Below are 23,219 nucleotides of genomic sequence, written 5' to 3' on the forward strand. Positions count from 1 at the left end.
TGAAGGTAAATATGATTGCGTCCTGAGATTCCTTAATACTAAATATTTACAGGATATTTGGTATATTAGGTAAGATGTCACATTATGATTATTGTTGTAATTTATTCAAAGTAAGTTGTTATTTCACTAATATTGGTTAATATCACATTACTTTTTTTATCACACGTGTCCAAGGCGGCCCAAAAGTATTATAAATACACTTAATTAAGTAAGTTCTCTATCATCAAAAGACAAGAACGATTATAATCAATTGTTGCATGACTTTGAAGAATTGCATAGTGGAGCTAACATAATTGTTGTCATAAGCCAACTTTGTGAAGGATTGAAGCATAACTTGGTAAGTATAAGCCAACTTTGTGATCAGGGTTATAAAGTAGTGTTTGAACCTATTCATTGTTTCATTTTTTATGCATGTGGTGGCATAGTGTTAGTAGGAAAAAGAGTCAATAACATTTACTTGCTTAATTTGCATCATGCATCAAATAACATACATTGTCTTCTTACAAAACATGATGATACATGGTTATAAGGCTTTGTCACATTCATATGCATCATTTGAATCAACTAAATAGAAAACAATTGTTTGAAGGTTTACCAAAACTCAAAATTGATAAGGATAGAGTATGTGAAGCATGCCAAAAGGGAACGCAAACCAAGTTTTTTTTCAAACCTAAAAAGTGTTATTCAACTAAAAGGCCTTTGGAATTGCTTCACATGGATCTATTTGTTAACGAACCATGAGTATTAGTGGAAACTTCTATGCATTAGTAATAGCTGATGATTATTCTAGATTCACATGGACATTATTTTTAGCTGCCAAAATGATACATTTCATGCTTTTAAGAAGCTTGCCAAGGTTTTGGAAAATGAAAAGAGTTCTAAAATTGTTTCTTTAAGAAGTGATCATAGTGGAGAGTTTCAAAATAAAAAGTTTGAACATTTTTTGTGAAAAACATGGTAGTAAACATAACTTTTCATCTCCTAGAACTCCACAACAAAATGAAGTGGTTGAAAGAAAAAAATATATCCCTTGAGGAACTTGTTTGGACCATGTTAAATGAAACTTCATTACCAAAGTACTTTTGGGCTTATGCAGTCAACACAACTTAGCTATGGTTTAAATCGTGAGTTAATTAAACCTGTTTTAAAGAAAACCCGTTATGAGATTTTCAAAGGTAGAACTGTTTTAAATCATCTAAAAGTGTTTCGTTGTAAATGCTTCATTTCAAATAATGGCAAAGAACAACTTGGCAAGTTTGATGCTAAAGCTGATGAAGGTATATTTCTTGGCTATGCTATAAATAGTCACGCATATAGGGTATATAATAAAAGGTTAATGATTGTTGAAGAGTCTATGCATGTGGTATTTAATGAAACTAACCTTAAACTGCAAGATCAAGTGGTAAAGAATGCAAATGATGAAGATATACTCTTAGAAAAATAATCTGGTGCATTAAATGAATTAGATGAAAAGGAAAGACAATCGACTAAAACAACAGTTCACAACTTACCCAAGGAGTGGATTGAACCTAAAGAGCTATCAAAAGACAACATCAGTAGTGATATTAATCAGGGAGTATCTACTAGATGCAAGCTTACTTATTGTGAACATGTTGCATTTATGTTTTAAATTGAACCTAAGAATGTGAAGGATGCTTTAAGTGATAGTAATTGGGTTATTGCTATGCAATATGGACTAAATCAATTCACAAAAAATGATATGTGGTCTCTAGTTCCTAGAAGTGATGACATGAATATAATTGGAACTAAATAGGTGTTTAGAAATAAATTGGATGAAGATGGTAACTTAGTTAGAAACAAAGCTAGGTTAGTTTCTAAAGGGTGTAGTCAAGAGGAAGACATTGATTTTGATTAAACATATGCACCTATAGTAGGCTAGAAGTTGTGATATTACTATTGGCATATGCTTGCATATGTAATTTTAAACTTTCTCAAATAGATATGAAAAGTGTATTCTTGAATGGTTTTTTAAATGAAGAAGTGTATATGTATCACAACCTTCTGGCTTTGAAGATCACCTATATCCTAATCATGTTTTCAAATTGAAAAAGGCTTTGTATGGTTTGAACAAGCACCACAACAGTGGTATGAATAGGGATATCAACGGGGCAGGTAGGGTACGGGTAGTAGCTCCTCCATACCCTATCCGTTGAATAAATATCTGCCTTGTACTTGTACCCATATCTGTGCGAGTATCCGTTATGCAGATACCCACATATTCTTTTAATATCCACGGGTACCCGCAGGTATTTACAAAAAAATAAAAATAAATATTTAACAACATATTTTAATCGTAAAATTCAAATAAAATACAATATATAACATTCATAAATTTCAAACAAAGCCAAAATAACGAATTCAAATAGTGTTGAATGACAATTTACAAATAAATGATTTTTTTTTAAATAATTGATAAAAAAGTAACTATTTCAAAATCAATATGTTAATATTTTAATCATGTTTTATTTTAATTTAAATTAGAGTATAGGGGGTATGGGTATCCACATATACTAATACTATGATACCCGCCCTGTTAACACGCGGGTATAAAAAATACATGTACCCGTTATCCGTGGGTATCCATTTATATTTGTTCAAGTATATGTTGATGATATTATCTTTGGTTCAAATAATAACTCTGTGTGAAGATTTTGTTGTAGCTATGCATGGTGAATTTGAAATGTCTATGATGGGTAAGCTAACCTACTTCCTAGGGTTGCAAGTCAAGCAACTCGAGCAAGGGACTTTTTTAAGCCAATCAAAATATTGTTTTGATCAGCTGAAAAAGTTCAAAATGGAGCATTGCAAAGAAGTTGCCACTCCAATTTCCACAAATTTTCTTATGGATTCAGATGAGGCTGGGCAGCAAGTAGATTCAACCAAATATAGAAGGTTGATTGGCTCTTTGCTCTATCTACAGCAAGTAGGCCAGACATTAAATTCAGTGTATGCTTGTGTGCAAGATAGCAATCCAATCTAAAGAGTCACACTATAAAGCTACAAATAGGATTCTCAAGTATTTTAAAGGGACAATAAATGTTGGATTATGGTATCCAAGTGATTCTAAGATAACTCTTAGTGGTTTTCCAGATTCTGAATATGCAGAATGCAAATTGGATTGGAAAAATACAAGTGGAACATGTCACCTACTTGGCCCAAGCTTGATATCACCGAATAGAAAAAAAAAAGCTTGTGTGGTATTCTCCACTATTGAGGCGGAATACATAGCAACTGGTCATGGTTGTGCTTAAATCACATGGCTAAAACATCAACTTATGGACTATGGTAGGAAGTTGGAAAATGTACCTTTGTATTGTGATAACACTAGTGCAATTGATCTAACTAAAATTATAATACAACACTCTAAAACACAACATATTGAAATAAGACATCATTTCATTAGAGACCGTGTACAGAAAGGTGATTGTAAAATTATGTTTATCAAAACGGAAAACCAATTAGCTGATTTGTTCACCAAACCACTTGCTCATGATAGGTTTAACAAGCTTAGAACCAAATTAGCATTCTAGATATGAAAAATGTGACTTGATACGTGTTTTGTAAGACCCATGAAAATTAATTAATTAAATAACTAATTAATTAATAAATGTGGGTAGTAGGAGCCTTTATGACATTAAATATTGTTTAATGTGACGTGGAAAAGTACTAGCTCAAGTGGTTGAGTGTACTTTGATTTAGTGAGAGGACTTGGGTTCAAGTTCTATGTATGCCAATTGTGTGTATTTGATTTATTATTATTTTGATAATATATTTGTGACTAGTGAGTGATATTATAATTATAGGATTGTAATGGTTATCACTAAATATGAATTGGAAAAATGGTTGTGCATTGGCCTTATGAGTGGAGAGTCACGGGTTCAAACCTTGTTAGATATGAAATAGACTTTCTTTTTGGCTAAATGTAGTTTCGGAGGGAAGGTGAAAGGGCAAAGGTAAACCTAGTTGAAGGGGGCAGGGGATGGAAACCATTATATAATGATCCTTTAATAGAAATTAAACCCACCATAAAGCCTATTTTCGTTTTAGTCTTTAAACCCTTAATTAAGACACATATAAAAGGGGCATTTTGAGGAAAAAGAGGGTTTTGGACAGTGTTGTCATTGGGTTTTGGAAAGGGGAACGAAATTTAGAGAGTGAGAGGTGAATTTGGGTGCATGAGGGGCTGATTGGGAGGAAGTATGAAGCAAAACAATGGTGAACAAAGCAACATCCATCTTTTTCCCAATTTGAATCAAGAAGTCCAGGTTAGGGGAAGTTGTCTCTATGTGTGTATGAAATTATGTGTTGTGATTATGCGTTTTCTCTTCTCAGTTGATTGTTGTATATTGTGAATTTCGTGTGTGTGATCAAATTGAGAATTGGTTGGCTGGATGTTGCATGCAAAGGTTTTTCTTTTGCCTTATATGCTTTGGAGGAGGGTTTATGGTATTGGATGGTTAGGGTTGATTGAATCTCGAGTCTAAAATTATAAATTGATATAAAAATATGTCCATGTGGGTTGTTTGCGATATGGAATGTCTAATATTGATGCCACTGCGTGTTGGGTATGGCTTTGGTGGTTTTTTCGTGTTGAACAGGGAGAACTTCTGCAATTTTTGCCCAAGCGAGACACACTCGCCCAAGCGAGATTCACAGAGTCTCGTCCCTAATTTTATTTCGTGGGTGTCGCCCAGGCGACCAAGTTTGAGGGTTGAGCGACACGTTCTCTCGGTCAGGCGAGATTGACTCATCTAAGGGAGGTCGCGAGGAAACCTTGACGTTTTGAGCGCGACTTCTCGCTCAGGCGAGAAGTTTTGGTTTTGAGCGACACATGCTCTCGCCTAGGCGAGAGTAGCTCGCTTAAGCGAGGTTGCGACGAAAAATGTTGCAGTTTACGTGGAATCCTCGTCCAGGCGAGAGTCTGGGTGTTTTTCAGCGAAGGTATGACTCGCTCAGGCGAGAAGAGCTCGCCTAAGCGAGGTGATGTGTTGAAGCCATTGTTTCATACTCGCTTAGGCGAGTTGGGCTAGCTTAAGCGAGGTTGAAGGACTAGTCTAGGCGAAGCCCTTGGCTTAAGTGAGAATGCAGTGTTGTTCTATGCTTGTGTGTATGTTGTTGAGTTGTTGGCTTGTCATTTTCTAATTCATAGGAAGTATATGCTTGTATTTGTGGTGTTGGGCTTGAAGGACTAAGTCCATAGGATTTGGGATGTGCTTGGATTGAGTTGCGAGCAAGGAGTTCGTGATGGGTGGACCGCATGCGGAACGTGAACTGTTTAGTTCACCGAAGGTACTCTTGTTGGGATAAGTGAGCGAGGGAGTTCATTTCATGCTCAACTTGAGAATGCTATGAGCGAGGGAGTTCATAGTAGGAAAGGCGGGTATGCGGGTCCGGGTCCGGGTCCGAGCGAGGAGTTTGGATGAACGGGCTTGAGGGTCCATGAAGCAGGACTACAAGTGGGATAGGCTTGTAGGTTGGACCACGAGCGAGGAGGGTCGTGGAAGCACATGAAATCCCATATTTAGAGTACATGCATGAACTCATATTGTTTATGAGTGTGGGAAAGAGGGTGTTTTGTAAACAAATAAATAATTATGAATGGGCTGGGGGTTATTTCATATTTATTTACGTATATGTGCATAGCTCACCCTATTTGTTTGTGTATGGCGATGATCGTGTAACTTGTTATCCGAGAGTAGGTGATGTTTCAGGTGGGCCAGGAGATGCTTAGTGGCGAAGAGTGGGCTCAGGGTATGAGGGGAATTTATAAATGTTTTATTTAATTTCTATGTAATTTGATTACAACTTTCATGGATTTGGATTTTAATTGTAAATGCTAATGTTTATGTTATTTTGACTATTAATATTTTATTGTGAATGTTTAAAGTTTAAAATTTTCCTGCGCTTTTGGGAAATGGTTTAATAAATAAATGAGGAATTTATTTTACTTCATTTTAGTCTATTGTATTTTATTTTACTTTAAGTAATATCCTACCGGGATGTTACATGTTTGGCTTGTTAATCATATTGAATCGTGTGTTGATTGCATTTAAAAAGTTAAAATCTACATAAAATGTGATCTGTTAGTATTTTAGTTTGTTAAATCTACAAAACAACACACATAATTCATTTAAACTATCAAATTATGCATATTGTGTGATTTGTCATTATTTTAATCTGGTAATTTTTTTCAAAACAACACGTAAATGTCACTTAAACTATTAAAGTCTGCTTAAAGTGTGGGATGCAATACTTTTATTCTGTTGATTCTATAAAACTATACAAAGATTTCACTTAAACTGACACTGTATGAATCACGTAGCTTTCACTTAAAATTGTTAGTGCACTCATTTTTTGTGACCTGATTTATAATTTGCTGACCATGTATTTTTTATGTGTTGATTTCTCTTATATTGATCTATAATTGCATGAATTAAATTCAATTGATTGACCCACTCAAATAACTCTTCACGTGATACTGTGTGGATTGTGATAGCAATAGATTACAACTATTGCATCAACTAAAATTGCCTTTTCATATTACATTGACCATGAAACACTTTTATTACATGATTCTCATTGTACATGCATCTGTTGTGATCTAAATTGAATAGATAACACATAAAACATTTGGGAAATATCATGCTTTATGATCATACACATATTACAGTGCATTTAATTAACTCTGATTGCTTATGCTACATTAAAATTAATGTACAAATTAATTGACTGATTATTATATTCAACATGTTGATTCTATAAATACTTGCATTAGCAACATGCATTTGCATTCAAATCTACTAGTAAGAGCCAAACCAAGATACATAATGCCTTATAGACAAATAAATGTCCAATCTAATGAGGAGATCTCCAGCCCACCCACACCATCATCTCTCATTGATGTGAATCATGGCAAACTTGAAGCATGGTTTGAAGGCCATGAAGATAGGATTCAAACGTCCCTTATCGAGATCACTCGCAAGCAAATTATCATCACTAAGGTGTTGCGTTTCTCATGGTTGAGGGCTGAGAACTTTAAAGTCTTGCATCAACATCTGAAGAAACAAAAGTTTAACACATTCCTTGAGCTTGTGGGCAAAATCTATCCAGATTCTGTCAAGGTGTTCTATGCTAATCTCAAGTTCAACAATGCCATACTAAGATCCAACATGAAAGGAGTTCAGAGGGAGATTACTAGGCAAACATGGAAGGATGTGGTTGGTCTTAGACAAAGAGGTGTGCAAGTTTGAAAAGGGAAAACCACAATAGTTGATGAATTCAACAAGGTTCAATATTCCAATCAATATGTGCGTAATTTAGGGGAACAAACTCACAATTTTCATGTGGGCAGGCTTTGTGTTGATGAGAGGTTGCTAGCCCTGATTGTGATCAAGATCATTAGTCCTAGGGGGAGCAACCACTCATCTCTGAATGAAGGTGACTTGGTGGTGATGTATTGCATTCAAAATGGTGTAGAGTTTGACTAGACCTACACCATCTGTGATAACCTGATGAATGCAAAGAGGCTCACAAACTTTATGTTACCTATGTTGTTCTTATCTCTAAATTCATTTAGCACTTTGGAGTAAATGTGGAAAGAGAACTTGAGGAATCTACTGGCTTGTTGAATCATGTTTCCACACTCAACATGCACAATATGGGATTCACAAAAGTGTGCAACACATGGGTTGTAGAGAATAAAGTTGTAGTAGATGTTGGAGTTGGTACCAATGATCATGAGGCTGGACCAAGTGGAGCAAACCAAAATGAAGATGATGCCTTTGATCCGCAACCAATGGCCATTAAGATTTATCATCCTCCAAAGGATACTGGTCTTGCCTATTCCCAATTTGAAAGGATGGTTCTCAATCAACTTCAAGAGTTGAATGTGTCACAGAATGCTCACCATGCCTACTGAATAACAAGGTTTCAAGACCTGGATGATCAGATCCATAATGTTTATGACCTCCTCTCCATTTTCTACAACAAAGACAATCCAAGGAATGACTAAATGGGATGGTTCTTAGGTCATCCATTGTATGTTGGTGTGTTGCATTCATGTGTTTTTCTATATGTTGTTAGTTTTTAAAACTGTTATTTTTAGGTTTTAATCAACTATTTATATCATTCTTTGTCAGCTTCAGTTTTGGTTCTTTTTATTTTGCTTTTGTTAGGTGTATGATATGAGTTGTCCCTGATAGTTTTTATATTTTTGTTGGTATCATGAATGAAAAATTTATTCTCCTTAAAATTTCCCACTAATTACCTTAATTTGATAAATCCAAAGGGGCAAAAAAATTGAGTAAGTCACTAATGGGATATTAAAACTAGAACTGAGTAATTGCTGGAACTAAGTAATAGTTAAAATTGGATCTAAAATCTAAAGTCAAATCACAATAATGATAGAGGGAACATGTGCATATGTAAAGTGTATAATGCTTGTATGCTTTTGTGTGTGTATGTATATGTGTGTATTTCTTATGTACAAAAGCTATTTCAGGGTTTTCAATGGATCTTAGCTCATCAATTCAATTCGAGGATGTTGACTTCATCAAATCAGGGGGAGATTGTACGCATAAGTGACCTTGGTGCATGAATTTGATGAAGCAAGTGAATGACGTCATATATGGTTGATGAAGAATTGATGAAGATGCATTGATGATCAAGCTAAAGATCTGTTAAATATGGAATTGACTTAAAGATCATAGAGCTTATATTTTGTATTGTATTTGTAGACTATATGACATAGGTTAGATGTCGTTTTGTCTTGAGTGTGCCATTTTTAATCTATTAAAAAAGTTTTTAATAGGTTAAAAATGCTTGTTGCGGATAGTTTTGGTATGAATATATTCAATCAGTTGAATTATTATTCAATCGATTGATTTTACTTAAGTAAAATGAAATCAACAAATTATACAGACAAATCAGCGTGTTGAATTCACTTATGACCAAGCATATATAAGTTGGTTTTTAAAGAGATGAGATACAACTTGAGATTTTGAGCGTGAAAAATGGTGATACAAATTTGGAAATCTCTCTTTGGATTACACAGTGTGTAGTTGTTGATTGACGATCTTAGTTGATCTTGGAGTAATGTTTTGCTTGGTTGAAGCTAGAAGAACACGTGTTTGGTTGACTAGGGAAAGCCTTCATCATGTTGTTCTTGATGTGATTACATGTTTGTAAGTGGGATTTTTATAGTGTTGGGGATAAAATTCTTGTGAGATTCAAGAATCTTGGTATTTTGCTTTATTCAAAAGTGTAATCTTTGAGGGATTTTGTAAAACTTTTGCACTCTTGTGGGGATAAGCTCATCCCTCTAATTCTTGATTACTATGAGGTATGTTTTCTTGGATACCACCTGGACGAAACTCATCCACTAGCTATTTGAGATTGGGTAGATAATCCCAACTTGTAGAAGATTGGTCACCTCTTTATTGACAACATCCAGAATGACAAGGTTAAATTGCCTCTACGGTTGTCTCACTAGCTTGCTCCATCCTCCAAGTGTATCTTGTACATGCATGTTGATGGGCTAATACCAAGGATGTTAGCCAATGTCCACCTAATGGCCTTCTTATGTTTTTCTAGCACTTGCAACAACTACTGCTCTTGTTCAGTAGTGAGGGAGGTGGAGATTATGACAGGAAATCTCTCCTCATCCTCCAAGTAGACATATTTAAGGTTGTTTGGTAGGGTTTTCAACTTTAGAATGTTGGGTGTTGGCTGAACAGTAGGAACCTAAGGGAAGTGGGAAAATGGTTCCACAACTTGTACCTTAACATAGAAATCAAATGCATATGTACTTCCTATAAAATGGTTATTGTATTCGTACTGTATAACATCAAAATCAATAGGTACAACTGATAACGTTGTCGTTAAGCGATCAAATTACCACTACTTAACTTTAGCAACTTCAACATTGTCAAGTTATTAGTGGACAAACTAGTTGGGATTAAGCTAACCTTGAGTCGTCTCTCAATGAATACGGAATTGATTTCAAATATTTTATTCTTATAAAAATGCAATTAAAACTAGTAATAGTAAAAATATGGGGTTTTGATATGCAAAGAATGAATGTCACACAAATAAAAGATTGCAAACACAGTAATAGAAAATAGGTCAATTCCACTGCTTTTTCAAAATTAGATTCTTCATCGGTTAACTAAAAATTATTGTTGTTGATTTACAAATCAATCAATGTAAAGTCTTAATTCATTTGTTGGCATTCTCACTTTTAATCAAAGTATAGTCTCAATTAAAAGTGAGAATTTTTAGATTATCCATAGTAAATTCAATCAAAGTACAGTCTCAATTAAATTTTACTATGCCTAATCATGTCTATTCCTTTCTTTCCTCACCAAATAGAAAAAATAATTAATCAAAGTAAAGTCTTGACTAATTGTAGTTAAAGTTATTATCTTTAATCAAAGTACAGTCTCAATTATTGGCAAAAACTTATTTAATCAAATGAAAGTTTCTAAATAAAATCAAAGTAAAGTCTCAATTGAATTTAAAAACATTTTAACTCATATGATTAACATGCGTGTAGATTTAAAATCATTATTTTCTATTCAATTAAGAAGCAAAGGACATAGATAAAAAAAAAACCACAATAATAATCAAGATAACAAATAAATTAATTCATCTAACCTCAGAATCTAGTTAAGAAATTACAGTGGAATCAACCCTAAAAGCTTAGCCCTCCATGGCTTTGATGGAATACATGATAATACGATGAAGGAAAGAAACTAAAAAGAAAAGAAAATGAGAGATGTGGTGGATGACGATATCTGCCAAAACCAGAGAGTTGCTAAGTGTCCCTCTTTTGCTCCCTTAGGCCTCTTTATATTGGCTTCAATCGGACTTGGACTTTATCTGTTCGGTTGCTAAAATATTTTATCTTTATTTAATTAATTAGCAACTTAATTTCTGTCTAATTTCCAATTTTGCCCCTCTTATTGAACCATTTTTAAGAAATTGACCAGAATTTAACCAGAGTTTGACCAATTGACCTGTTGACACGTGGCAGAGTGCACTTTCTCTCTCCAGAATTAGGGTTTCCACTACAATGCAATAGAAGAATGAGCTTTGACGGTTGTTGCATTCTCCGTTGCCATGGGTCGCTGCTTGGTGGTTGCAGGCTCGTTCACACACGTTAATGGTGGAGAATGATGCATGAAGGATGGTGGTTCGAATCTGGCTCGTAGGTGTAAGGAGTTGGTTCGTTCAAGCTGCTGCTGCGGTGGATCTGTGGTGATGCTTGCGCGTTCAGCGACTGTCATGTTTCGTGGTCTACTGTTGTGGAGAATGGAGGCTTGCTCGAGCATGGTGTAGGTTGTGGTGGTGCTGCGACGGTGGTTGAAGTTGGTGTGTTGCAGGTAGGGGTGTCAAAACGGGCCAGCCCGGCCCGTTTTGGCCCGACCCGTTTTTGGCCCGTTTTAAATGAGCCAGGCCGAGCTGGCCCGACAAGGCGAAACATGTTGCTTTTTTGGGCCCGGCCCGCGGGCTGGCGGGCCGGCGGGCTAGCCCGCCATCCTTTTCCTGATATGTTCATTTTGTGGCCCAAAATCAGATTTTAAATCTTTTCATTTCAAATTTAGTTGACTACATTAACTTGTATATAAATGTACTAGTACTACATATGCATTAATACAACAATAACCTACGCAGTGACTATAATAATAGTTAGGGTGGTCTGCATTATGTAACATAACCAAAGATACAACAGTGAAAAGTCAACACAGAAGGAAACATTTGGAAAACATGCAAATATGTTTACATTAACAGACTGCATATGCATTAATACAACAATAGTCCATGATCACAAAGTCCAAACAAATTGAAATGATTAAAAACAAAATGTAAATGACGTCTGGCTCTTTCATAGTCATCATGAAGGTCACGGTTGCAGTTCCAGCATCAATAAGATGTCTGAATGAGAGTACTTTAGGCATGGAACATAACCAAAGTGCAAGCTACATAAAAAAATAGAAGCATTAATTATCACAGTGAATATACAAATACAATGTGCTGCAGAAGCATATAAACCCTCCAAATCAGTTTGATCACATATCAAATAAAAGGAAGGCACGAACATGCATAGGATAGTATCATAGTACACACATCAATTTGATCACAGACTCACAATGGCAGTAGTTATTTGATCACAGTGGCAGTAGTTATTTCATCATAGTGGCAAGAAAATAACTAAGTTATATTAACTAAGTATCTGTAATTTATATTAACTAAGTTACTCACCTTCAATTTTCATCAGTATCCAATTCAGTGCCAGGGTTATTAGATGCAGCCCTAGAAGTACTACCCTCAGCTATTCCATTGTCATCATCATCATCATCTTAAAAAAATACATGGAATTATTATTGAAAATATTTAAGTCAGAATTGAAAATTCAGAAGTTACCATATTCACGAAACCCATGCAATCCAGCTACTAGTACAAATAATTGCTTCAACATGTTTTGACAATAGACGACTTCTATACTTATTCAAGATCCTTGAACCAATGCTGAAAGCAGATTCAGATGCAACAGTAGTGATTGGGATGCTCAGCAAGTCCCTAGCCATGATTGACAAATCTGAGAAACGTTGACTATTACTCTTCCACCATTCAAGAACATCCATACTTTCAGTAATATCAGCATCCAATGTTGGCTCATCCAAGTATATGCCAAGTTGATTCTTCCCCGTATTAACAGAAGCTTGAATCTTGCGTTGTTTTAATTCCTAACATAAAAACCATAATCATAGTTTAATCAATAAGTTTATGCATAGTAATTTATGTACTAGAAAGTAATATGACTTACATGAAGTGCATTGGACTTGATAGAATCAATTGAGGATGATGTTGTTGACATATGCATATCACTATGCTTACGCTTTAGGGGATTGGAAGTGTCATTCTTAGAGCAATATTCAGAGAACAACTTGTACAATTTTTCTTTAATCTTCTCTAACTTTGCTTCCCAAGTTAGAGGATCTATCTTCTCAAAGCAATAACCCAATGTTTCCAACTTCATCCTTGGGTCTAAAATTGCCCCAAATGCAAGGACAGTGCTATATTCATCCCAGTATTTATCAAACTTTACCAACATCCTTTTAGCCATATCTCTGATAACTTCGTCTTCATCTTTTAAGCTTTCCAGTAAATGGGTTTGGATGGTCCACACTTGTAAAAAGTACAAGTTTGATGTAGGGTAGCATGTGGCAGAAATCATATTTGTGATCTCATAAAAGGGCACTAAGAAAACACATATTTTTTTCACTCTTTTCCATTTCTCATCACACAGACAATACTTATAATTCTCATCAACCAAGTGGAAACTTCCAAACACTCGTTTATATTTGAGGGCACTTTCAAGCATAAAAAAAAAGTAGAGTTCCACCTTGTAGGAACATCTATACACAAAGCAATTTTTGCATCAATGTCCCCTAATTTTTCAATGCATTGTTTAAACTTCATCATCCTACTTTCAGAACCCTTTACATACTTTATGCTCTCCCTAATATGATCCAATGAATCACCAAGAGCTTTTAGTCCTTCTTGCACAATGAAGTTAAGAATGTGTGCACAACAACGAATATGCATAAACTCACCATCACATACCAAAGAATTTTGCAAAAGAAGCTCACTTTTTAAAGTTCTAATCAGAACATCATTAGTAGATGCATTATCCAAAGTCAAAGAAAATATTCTTTTCTCAATTCCCCAATCATGCAAAAATCCATTTATTTTCTTTGACAGCTCAAAGCCAATGTGAGGTGGAAGGAAGTGGCAAAAGTTCAAAATTTTAGAGCACAATTTCCAATTTGTGTTAACATAATGTGCTGTCAGAACAATATATCCCTCACCAGTTATAGAAGTCCACAAATCGGATGTCAAACAAATCCTATTTCTGATTTTCCTGAACTCTTCCTTTAGCATGTTTTTTTCTTTCATATGTATTTTCATGACATCACTCTTTATTGTATTTCTAGAAACTAAACATGCATCAGGATTGATATAGCTTATCCAAATTCTAAGAGCTTCATACTCAACAAAGTTGAAAGGTAAACCGTGTTGGATAATTAAATTGGTACACAACTCACGACAAACCATTGGATCTATTCTTCTAGCTTTTAACTTTCCTTGCCCATCCATTATCATTTGCCTAACATCTTCAAATTTAAGTTTAGTACATTTCTCCATGTGATGCTTCAGATGAGATGTGCCATTTTGACTACCAATTACATATTTTTTGTTGCACCCATTACACTTTGCCCTATGTTTTCCATCATCACCAGCCCCAATCCTTGTAAAATATTTCCATACATTAGAAGTTCTTGACTTCTCAGTTTTCTTACTACTAGAGGATTCTCTAAGTTTTACACTATCATCCATATCCTCTTCAACCGCATCAACATTCGTAGACTCATTACACACATTTTCAGTTTCATGATCTTTACTTGGAGGAGGACTACTATTAGACTCATGCTCATCCATGATATTAAATCTAGTTCACTAAATCCTAACAACAAGATGATAAAACAAAAATGAGTATACTGACTCTTCTACAAAGTTACATCAAACTTACAGCAAAAGGTTAATATTGTTCAAAGTTAGGATGTCAACTGAACCAGATTGCATACATAAAATCATGAGAATTGTGTGAAGATTGAACAAATCAAATTCTGCATTTATGTTTTAAAATATAACAATGAGAAAATTGAGTTCAAAATCCATGAAAATATGAGTAAAACCTTATGCTGAGAGCACTAAAACGATTACCAAATACAAGTTCATACATTTGTGAAATAGTTTACAACACCCGAAGTCTGTAAACTGTAGAGTTTCTACATATCCACGGTTCTGAATGTCCCCGAAAAGGTTCAGAACCATTTTCTCCAGAGAAAATTATTGAAAGGGATAAAACAACCAGACATTTTTCAATCCAATAGCATTATACAGCAATCCAACAACATTTTACCACACAAACATCAACAAACAATCCAGACCAATCATTCATCTCAATTAAAAGCAATGGATCGATATGATTACCTCCAATCCAAATGACCAATTAATGGAAGCAGCTACGAAATTGAAATTGGGGGAAAATTGAAGGATGAACAACGATTAATGGCAGCAACTACAACCATTAGGATTCACAGAATGGGTCGTCCTGGTCGAAAATCACAAAATCAGAAATCTAGGGTTACGAAATCAAGAATTTAGGTTACAAATCGGGAGAAAGGGAACCAGAACGGAAATTACGAACAAACCTGTGTTGGCGGTGGTCGTGGCGGTTAGAATCGTCCGCCAATCGTAGTGTCTGACGGTGGCTCTGCGTTCTCCGTGCACGGCGCTATTTTCTCGCTTCTGGCAACCACGTGGTGGATGTCACGGTGGAGGAGAAGAAGGTATGGCCAGCGGCGACGTGGTGGCCAACGTCTTTCATGGTGGCCATCGACGAGTCGGTGGAGGAGAAGCGAGTCTGTGTGTGTGGCACAGAGATGAGAATTGGGAAGGAAGAATCGTGCATAATTGTGGTTTGGTGGTGGGGGGGCGCGCAGTGAGGGAGGGATAAAAAAATTAGGCACGTGTTGTTATGTGTTTTAATAAGTGGTACGGGTCGCGGGCTGGCCCTATGGGCCAGCGGGCTTGACGGGTCGGGTTGTCATGGGCTGGCGGGCTGAAATTCTTGGTCTGGCCCATGCTTTTTCAGTTGGGCTGGCGGGCCGGCCCATCGGGCCAAGCCCATTTTGCCATCCCTAGTTGCAAGTGCGTCTCCGCTCCTGCCATGGTTGTCGTTGGTTCTGCTGCAGGCGTAGTGGGTGAAATGGTTGCTACGTGATGTAAAGATGATGAAGGTTCGAACAGATGCGTGGAAGCTGTGATGTTTCTGTTCTGGCTCGCAGGTGTAGATTTGTGAACGTGAAGGTTGTTGCAAGCGCTGTTGAAGTTGCTCTAGGTGTGTTGCAAGTGCAATGGCTATGGTGGCGCGGATTCGTGAGCTTGGTGCAGAAACGGTGTGGAGCTACTATAGTTGCAAGTGCAGGCATGGAGGTTATGCTCACGGTGGTTGCGCTGTTGTGGTATTTCTGGCGTCAAGGCTGCACCAAGCGCAATGGTGAATGGAGGTGCTGGTTCATTGAAGATGGTGGCGCGGTGGCTGACAGTTGACAGCGGGAGTGGCGGCTGCCGGCATGGTGATGGTGGGAGATGAGAAAAAATTAGGGTTAGGATTTCATTTTGGAAGATGGTGACATGACAAGCTGTAATTGGTCAATTTGGTGAGTGGAGGATTATGACATGTGTCATCATGTGGTTGGACTGATTTGAAAGGTGGGGATTGCCGCATGGCATAATCTGGTTGAGATGGGTTTAAGTGGTAGGAGGGGTGTAACTTAAACCAGGGATGCATAACAGATTTTTGTGGTCCACTAGCAGGAGGAGTGTGTAAAATAAAATTGGGAGTGCATTTAGCTCCTGAATTATTCTTTTTCAGAATTTGCTGATTTTGGACTTATTTTGTAACTTTGAATATTTCAAATCCACACTTTTAATGACCCAAATTAAACTTCAGCTGCATTAACAAACGTTAGAATATCCAATAATATTTTATGTAACTAAAATCAATTTTTACGCCATTTTTACCTTATGTACTCAATAAATCTAATAATCACAAATCCTAATTAAATCAATCCTTAAGCACAAAAATTCTATTAAATTCCCAAATTTAAATATTAAATAAGGGCAAAAATTTGAACTCATCAACAACACCTAGGGAGTCAAATTGAGAATCAACATCAAAATGAGAATCAACATTAATCTCAGACTCATCATCAATGTCAATGCATGCAAACTCAAACAATTTAAACAACAATGGGTATTTTCTTGGCATGCATATTTTGAGATTTAAAGACATGGCCATCAACAATATCATCTAATATTTCAACACAAAATACATAATGATTTTTAGATGGATGTTTCATGGCATCAAGAATATTAAGTCTAACAACAATGTCATCAAATTTCATGGACAAAGTACTCACACACACATCAATCTTAGTTCGGGTTGTCTTTAACAATGGTCTCCCTCTTCCATATCAAGAATGTAAAAATCAGTTGGGAAAGTCAATTCACCAACTTGAACCAAGACATCCTCAATAAAACCTGCAGAGTGGGCAACACTTTTATTTGCCAATTGCATCACTACACCCGTAGGTTGCAAAGGTCCAACACACAAAGAATTAAAGATAGACAGAGACATGACATTACTGGAAGCTCATAAATTAAGCATGACATTCTCAAACTTATTATTACCAACGATATAGGGAACACAAAATGTACTTGGGTCTTTACATTTCTTAGGAATGTGAGGAACAAGTTTACTTATCAGTGTAGATGCATTTCTCCCCACGATCCTTTCATTTCCTTTTAACTTTCTCTTATGCGTGTAGAACTCCTTGAGGAATTTGGCATATCTTGAAATCTGCTTAATTGCATCAAGTAGAGGTATGTTGACCTCCACTTTCTTGAAGGTATCCAATATCTCTTTATCAACCTCTTCCATCTTTTTGTTTAGGATGACTTTTGATGGGAATGGAAGAGGGATACGAGGCTGGTGGCTGCTATGCACACTGAAGGTGGAAGGAGTGACTACATGTTCATCACGCTTCCTCTTGGGTGCAACAGGGTCAACTTCCTTCTCAAGTGTAGTATTAGGAGTGGAAACTTCAATCTTGTGATGGCACTCACATTTTTTCGGATTCTATAACATCTATGACCGCAACTTGTCTAAATTTTGTGCTTATGGTTGATCTAGTTGTGTGGTCATCTTTCCTATTTTATTCGTCAAACTATGAATTGAGGCCCTAGTCTCTTGTTGGAATTTCATATTCTGGATGGTCATTAACCTCACAAGAGCTTATGCAACTATAGGTGCAGATGCAATAGGGGCATCTTGTGCAAGCGTAACTATTTATTGTTGTTGAGCAGGTGGCTACACATTTTGAACTTATTGGGTTTGCTGGTAATTGCCCCATCTTAAATTGGAGTGATTCCTCCAACCTAGATTGTACCTATTTGTGGATAGACCATGGTTTTGTTGTTGTTATTATTGGGGCTTATTGTTGTTGGAAGGTGATTTTCTCTCTCCTCTAACTGTTTCCCCTCTATCTCTTCTTTATATTTTCTTTTCCTTTTAAATCTTTGTCAGTCCACGTAATCTTTAGATTTCCCGTTGGAAAATCCGCAGGCCACTTGTGGAACACACTATTTTGCGCATAATCTTCTGAAGCAAACTCCATAAGTCGTGGAACGACCCACCAAGCACCTGTGGAACACACTTTTTTGTATCCTCCAATTTGAAGCAAAATTCATAGGTCGTGGAAAAATCCACCAGGCACTTGTGGAACGTGCTGTTTTGAAACTTGCATTTTTGAAGCCAAATCCACAAGTCGTGGAAGACTCCACCAGGCACTTGTGGAACATGCTGTTTTGTGTCTAACTTAATCCCTTCATACCTGTTTACACAAACAGTGCACCAATCCAAATGTATGATCTGAAACCAGAAAATGCATGATGAAATTAATTCAATAATGCACAAATGAATAAAATTGCCCTAAATTAATGCATGAATATACCTATATATTTCTTCTTATCAAATTCTTCCAAGCTTAGACTTTTGCTTGTCCTCAAGCAAAGAAAATGTAATGAAACATAATCGTAAATGCAAATAGAATGATGAGTTAGTATCTAATCTCAAATCTAAATTCACCTAATAATATTCTAGATACACTGATGAAGGATTATCTTGTTCCTTTTTAAGATTTGAATATGGTGTGAGTTGGTTAAGAAAGCTAAGTGAAATCCCCACTGGACATTAAGATAGCAAGCTATCTAGATGTGAAGGTTCCTTTCACAAAGCTCAAGAGAAGAAGATGATGGATTGATTCAAAATAAAAAGGAAATGGAAAGCACATAAACCCATAGAAAACCAAGAATAATTAAAGGAAGATGAAAACATAAAATGGAAAGGAAAGAAATGGTAGAAATGTGAGAAGCACGCCACTACAAGGCTAGGCTAGAAGCCATGGCAACCTTGAAGATGAGTGGATGTGTGCCGCCACTTGCTATGCAAGATAAGGCTTAAAAGTATTCACTCCCTAGGGAGGAAACTCTCACAAATGGTTGAGACACAAGAGTGTTTTTACTTCAAAATGTTCAACCCTTTTACATGTTTAGGAGCACCCCTTATATAGAAGAGTTTAGGGGCCTCTAAGCAAATAAAAGATACCTAAGGATGTCTCTACAAAAACCTAACCCTAGCTTCTAGAAACTAGGTCAAATAAGGTTTCAAAAATGAGAGACAAAAGAGCCAACTATGGTGTGTGCAAGGCTAATTTCGTTCTAGCACAAAAGGAGACAAAGAATGTGTCTCATATGTCTCCAAAAAGTGGCTAAAGTGTGCTAAATTCAAAGGAGACCAAAGGTACATAGGTACACTCTCTTTATGCTTTATGCCTTTGCTTTACTCTCTCCTCCACATCATTTATGCTCCCCAATCACCATGCGCCACCTAGCATTGCTTTCTTACTCCTAATTAACCTACAAAGCAAATAAACATAGATTAGCATGTTGGCTTAAGTCAAGTCAACTATAGTCAACAAGTCAAACCTAGTCAAAGGTCAACAAGTCAACTAAAGTTGATTCAACTAAGTCAACTTAGGGAATAAAAAATAACAAACACAAATGAAAGGGATGAAGGATTAGTGAACTTCCTTTCTAAACATGCTTAGTCTTCCTAAGCATGTGCCTCCATCCTTGGTTAGGGTTAATCCTTCATCATCCTCCCCTTCTTGGAGAGAATTTGACCACAAATTCTTTAAGCCTTTGTGGATGGAACTTGACTTGATTTGGGGGAGGATTTGCGCCTCCCTTTTATGAGTTTTTGTTCCATCCTTTCTAAGGGTATTACCCCTAGCTTTGGTTAGGCCATCTTTATTTTCTAGACTACTCTTCCTCTCTTGCTTATGCTTTGGGCCTTCCTTTTTGGCTTGGGAAGAGAAGGAAGAGTGATGCACATCTTGCTTTGGAAGAATTTTTTTGTAGGCAAGTAACACCTTGGTGAAAGCTTGCCCCTTTTCTTTTTCTTCTTTATCTTTTCTTATTTTATTTCTATCTTTATTAACTTCTTGAGGTGATAGAGGTAGTAAAGTTGTCTTTTTCCCATTTTTGAAGAAAATGTATTGGTTGGTATGGCCATCATGTAAAGTTTGTTTATCAAATTGCCATGGCCTACCTAGTAAGATATGTGTGACTTCCATGGGAACAACATCACATAGCACATCATCTTTGTAGCTTCCTATAGAGAAGTTAATTAGGACTTGTTTATTGACATCTATTTCTCCCTCTTTACTTATCCAAGCAAGCTTGTACGGCTTAGCATGAGGAATGGTCTCTAAGCTAAGCTTTTCCACCAACCTTGTGCTAGCTACATTGGTACTACTTCCTCCATCAATAATTAGAGAGCAAACCCATTTGTTAATTTTGCATCTAGATTGAAAAATGTTTTCTCTTTGAGTTGGCTCAAGCTCACTTTGATCTTGACCTATCATGCGCCTTAATAACATAGGGTCTTTCTCAAAAAATTTAGTTTTACTAGAGGAAGAAGGTTCTTTTGAAAGAGAATGGGGAGATAAGTGTTCACTTTCAACATCATTACTCTTCTTTAAGATCATGGTCCTCTTGGTTGGGCAATTTAAAGCAATGTGATTATAACCCAAACATTTAAAACATTTAATAGAACTTGATCTTGGAGTAGTGGAATGGTGAATGTGATCACTTGGTGACTTACTTTTACTTTGTGGTTCTTGATGAGAGTTAGAAGGGAACTTATCATGTTTCATTTTATCATTTCCCTTCCATGAGTGACTAAAGTAGTGGTTGGGTGAGTAACTCTTCCTTGCCCTTCTTTTTCTTTTCAATTGAATTTCAATCCCAAGGGTAAGTGTGAAAACATTTTCAAGAGTGGAGTACTCATACAACTCTACTTGGTCTTGTATGTCTCTCCTAAGACCACTCACAAATCTTTTTATTTTTTCTTTGTTAGTTTCTTTTATTTCAACTCTACGCATTTGAGACTCTAATTCTTTAAAGTACTCACTCACACTCATAGAACCTTGGTGAAGCCTTTGGAGCTTCAAAAGAAGTTCCTTCCTATAGGAGGGAGGAACAAATCTAGCGCGCATAAGAGTTTTAATGTCCATCCAAGAAGCCGCGGGTGGCCCTTGGTCATAATTCTTACAAACTTTATGCCACCAAGTATTGGCATACTCCAAAAATCCTAAAACTACTAGATCAACTTGTGTTTGATCCTTTACATGATTTTCATTGAAAATTTGATCAACTTTAGCTTCCCAATCAAGGAAGACTTTGGGATCACTTCCTCCATAGAACTTAGGAATCTTTGGAGTTTGCTTCTCTTGTGATGGGTTGCGCCTAGAATGCCCTCTTTTCCTAGCCTCTCTTTCTTGCTCTTTAGCTTCAAGCCTTTGAATGTGCTCTTGGATTCTTAGGTCACTTTGCTCCTTGTCTTTTCTTAATTGTTCAAAGGCCTCCTTCCTAGACAACTCCAAATCCCGAAGCAATCTCATCAATGTATTGTTTTTGTTTGGTGTAAGTGCATTTGATGAACTTGCCATGATTCCTACAACAAAAACACTCAAATCCGAGACAAAATAAATGGATTAGAGGTTAGACAACATGAAAACCGAGACCAAATCCAACCCAAATTGAAGTGACCCCACCAAGCCCAATTGCACCTTCAAGCCCAAGCCTAAGCCCAAGCCCATTAAAAGGCCCAATTACAAGATCAATGATGAAAAAGATTCAAAAGGGCCTCCCATTAGATGATCACAAAATCAATGGGCTTCTCACATTCTTTACATGGGCCAAAGAGATCACAAAGACTTGAAGAAGTGCATGTAAATCTAGTAGTGTAGATTTAAATTGGGCCATTGTTTGGGCTTTGCTTTCCAATAATACATAAGACATGAAAGGAACATAGGATGGGTTAAAATTGGGCTCGGCCCAATTCTCTTCATACATGGCCAAGATTTTCAAGACAAGGAGGCTCCTTTGCTTCATAGTTTGACTAAAGTTGGTCATCACATCTAAAGGCTAAGAATCCTTCTTGTTCTTCAAGCCAAGATCCAAGGGGCATGATCTTATCTCCTTCTCCTAGCTTGATCTAAGGGCCAAGATCAAGGCCCACTCCATCCAATGGCTCTCCTTTCTCATGTGTAAATGGCTTCATATAAAAGCCAAAATTTCACTCATTTGTAGACACTCTTGAAATTTTAAGCAATAGATGCAACTTGAGTTGAGAGCACTCCTCCCTCTATTGCCTTTGAGAGTCACCACTTTCTAGAGATTTCCTCTCTCTACCTCTAGCCACCTTCCTTAGGCTAGCATAGATTAGGAAATCCTATCACCTCTTTCACCTTCCATTGCTTGCAAGTGCCTTCCAACTTGCCTCCATTCCTTCATCCATTTCTGCTGCCCATGGAGCTCTTCATGCACCTTTGGAGCTCCACCACAAATTGTAACCCAAGTGTTTAGATCACTCTCCCAAAGTAACAAGGCAAGGCTAGCACTCAAAATCCACCAAAGGAGTGAAGCAAACACTTTTAAAAACTTGTTCAAAACCTTTCAAATGCAAGACAAGTGATTCGGCCACAACATCCCAAGAGTTTCAACAAAAGAAAACTACTAAGACACAACAAAGAACACCTCGTGACAAGCAAGAAAAGCACAAAAACAAGAAAGTTTAACTTCTAAGGAAATTTTGTTTTAAAGACAAAACTTGAATAAGACTAAAGCAATGAAAAACACTTTTAAAGACTCTATGGAAAGCATTTGAACAAGCCAAGATTATACCTCAAATTATGCATACACCAAGAAAGATCATAACCAAGTTAAAGCATGGAACTAATTTGCCAATATCACCCAAAATCCAAGTATAAAATTTGGTAGCATAACACCTAGTAAAAATGGCCAAATGGATTCACCAAGCAACACATTAGCTCTCGGCCAAACTGTTTTTGGTCATGAAAATAATTTTTCTTTTCAAAACTAGGTACTTAAGATGATGAGAAGGATATTTTAGGGTGTCTTGAACACTTAGTTCCTTAAAA

Source organism: Vigna unguiculata, chromosome 3 (genome assembly GCF_004118075.2).
Source record: "Vigna unguiculata cultivar IT97K-499-35 chromosome 3, ASM411807v1, whole genome shotgun sequence".
In the NCBI taxonomy this organism is placed as follows: Eukaryota; Viridiplantae; Streptophyta; class Magnoliopsida; order Fabales; family Fabaceae; genus Vigna; species Vigna unguiculata.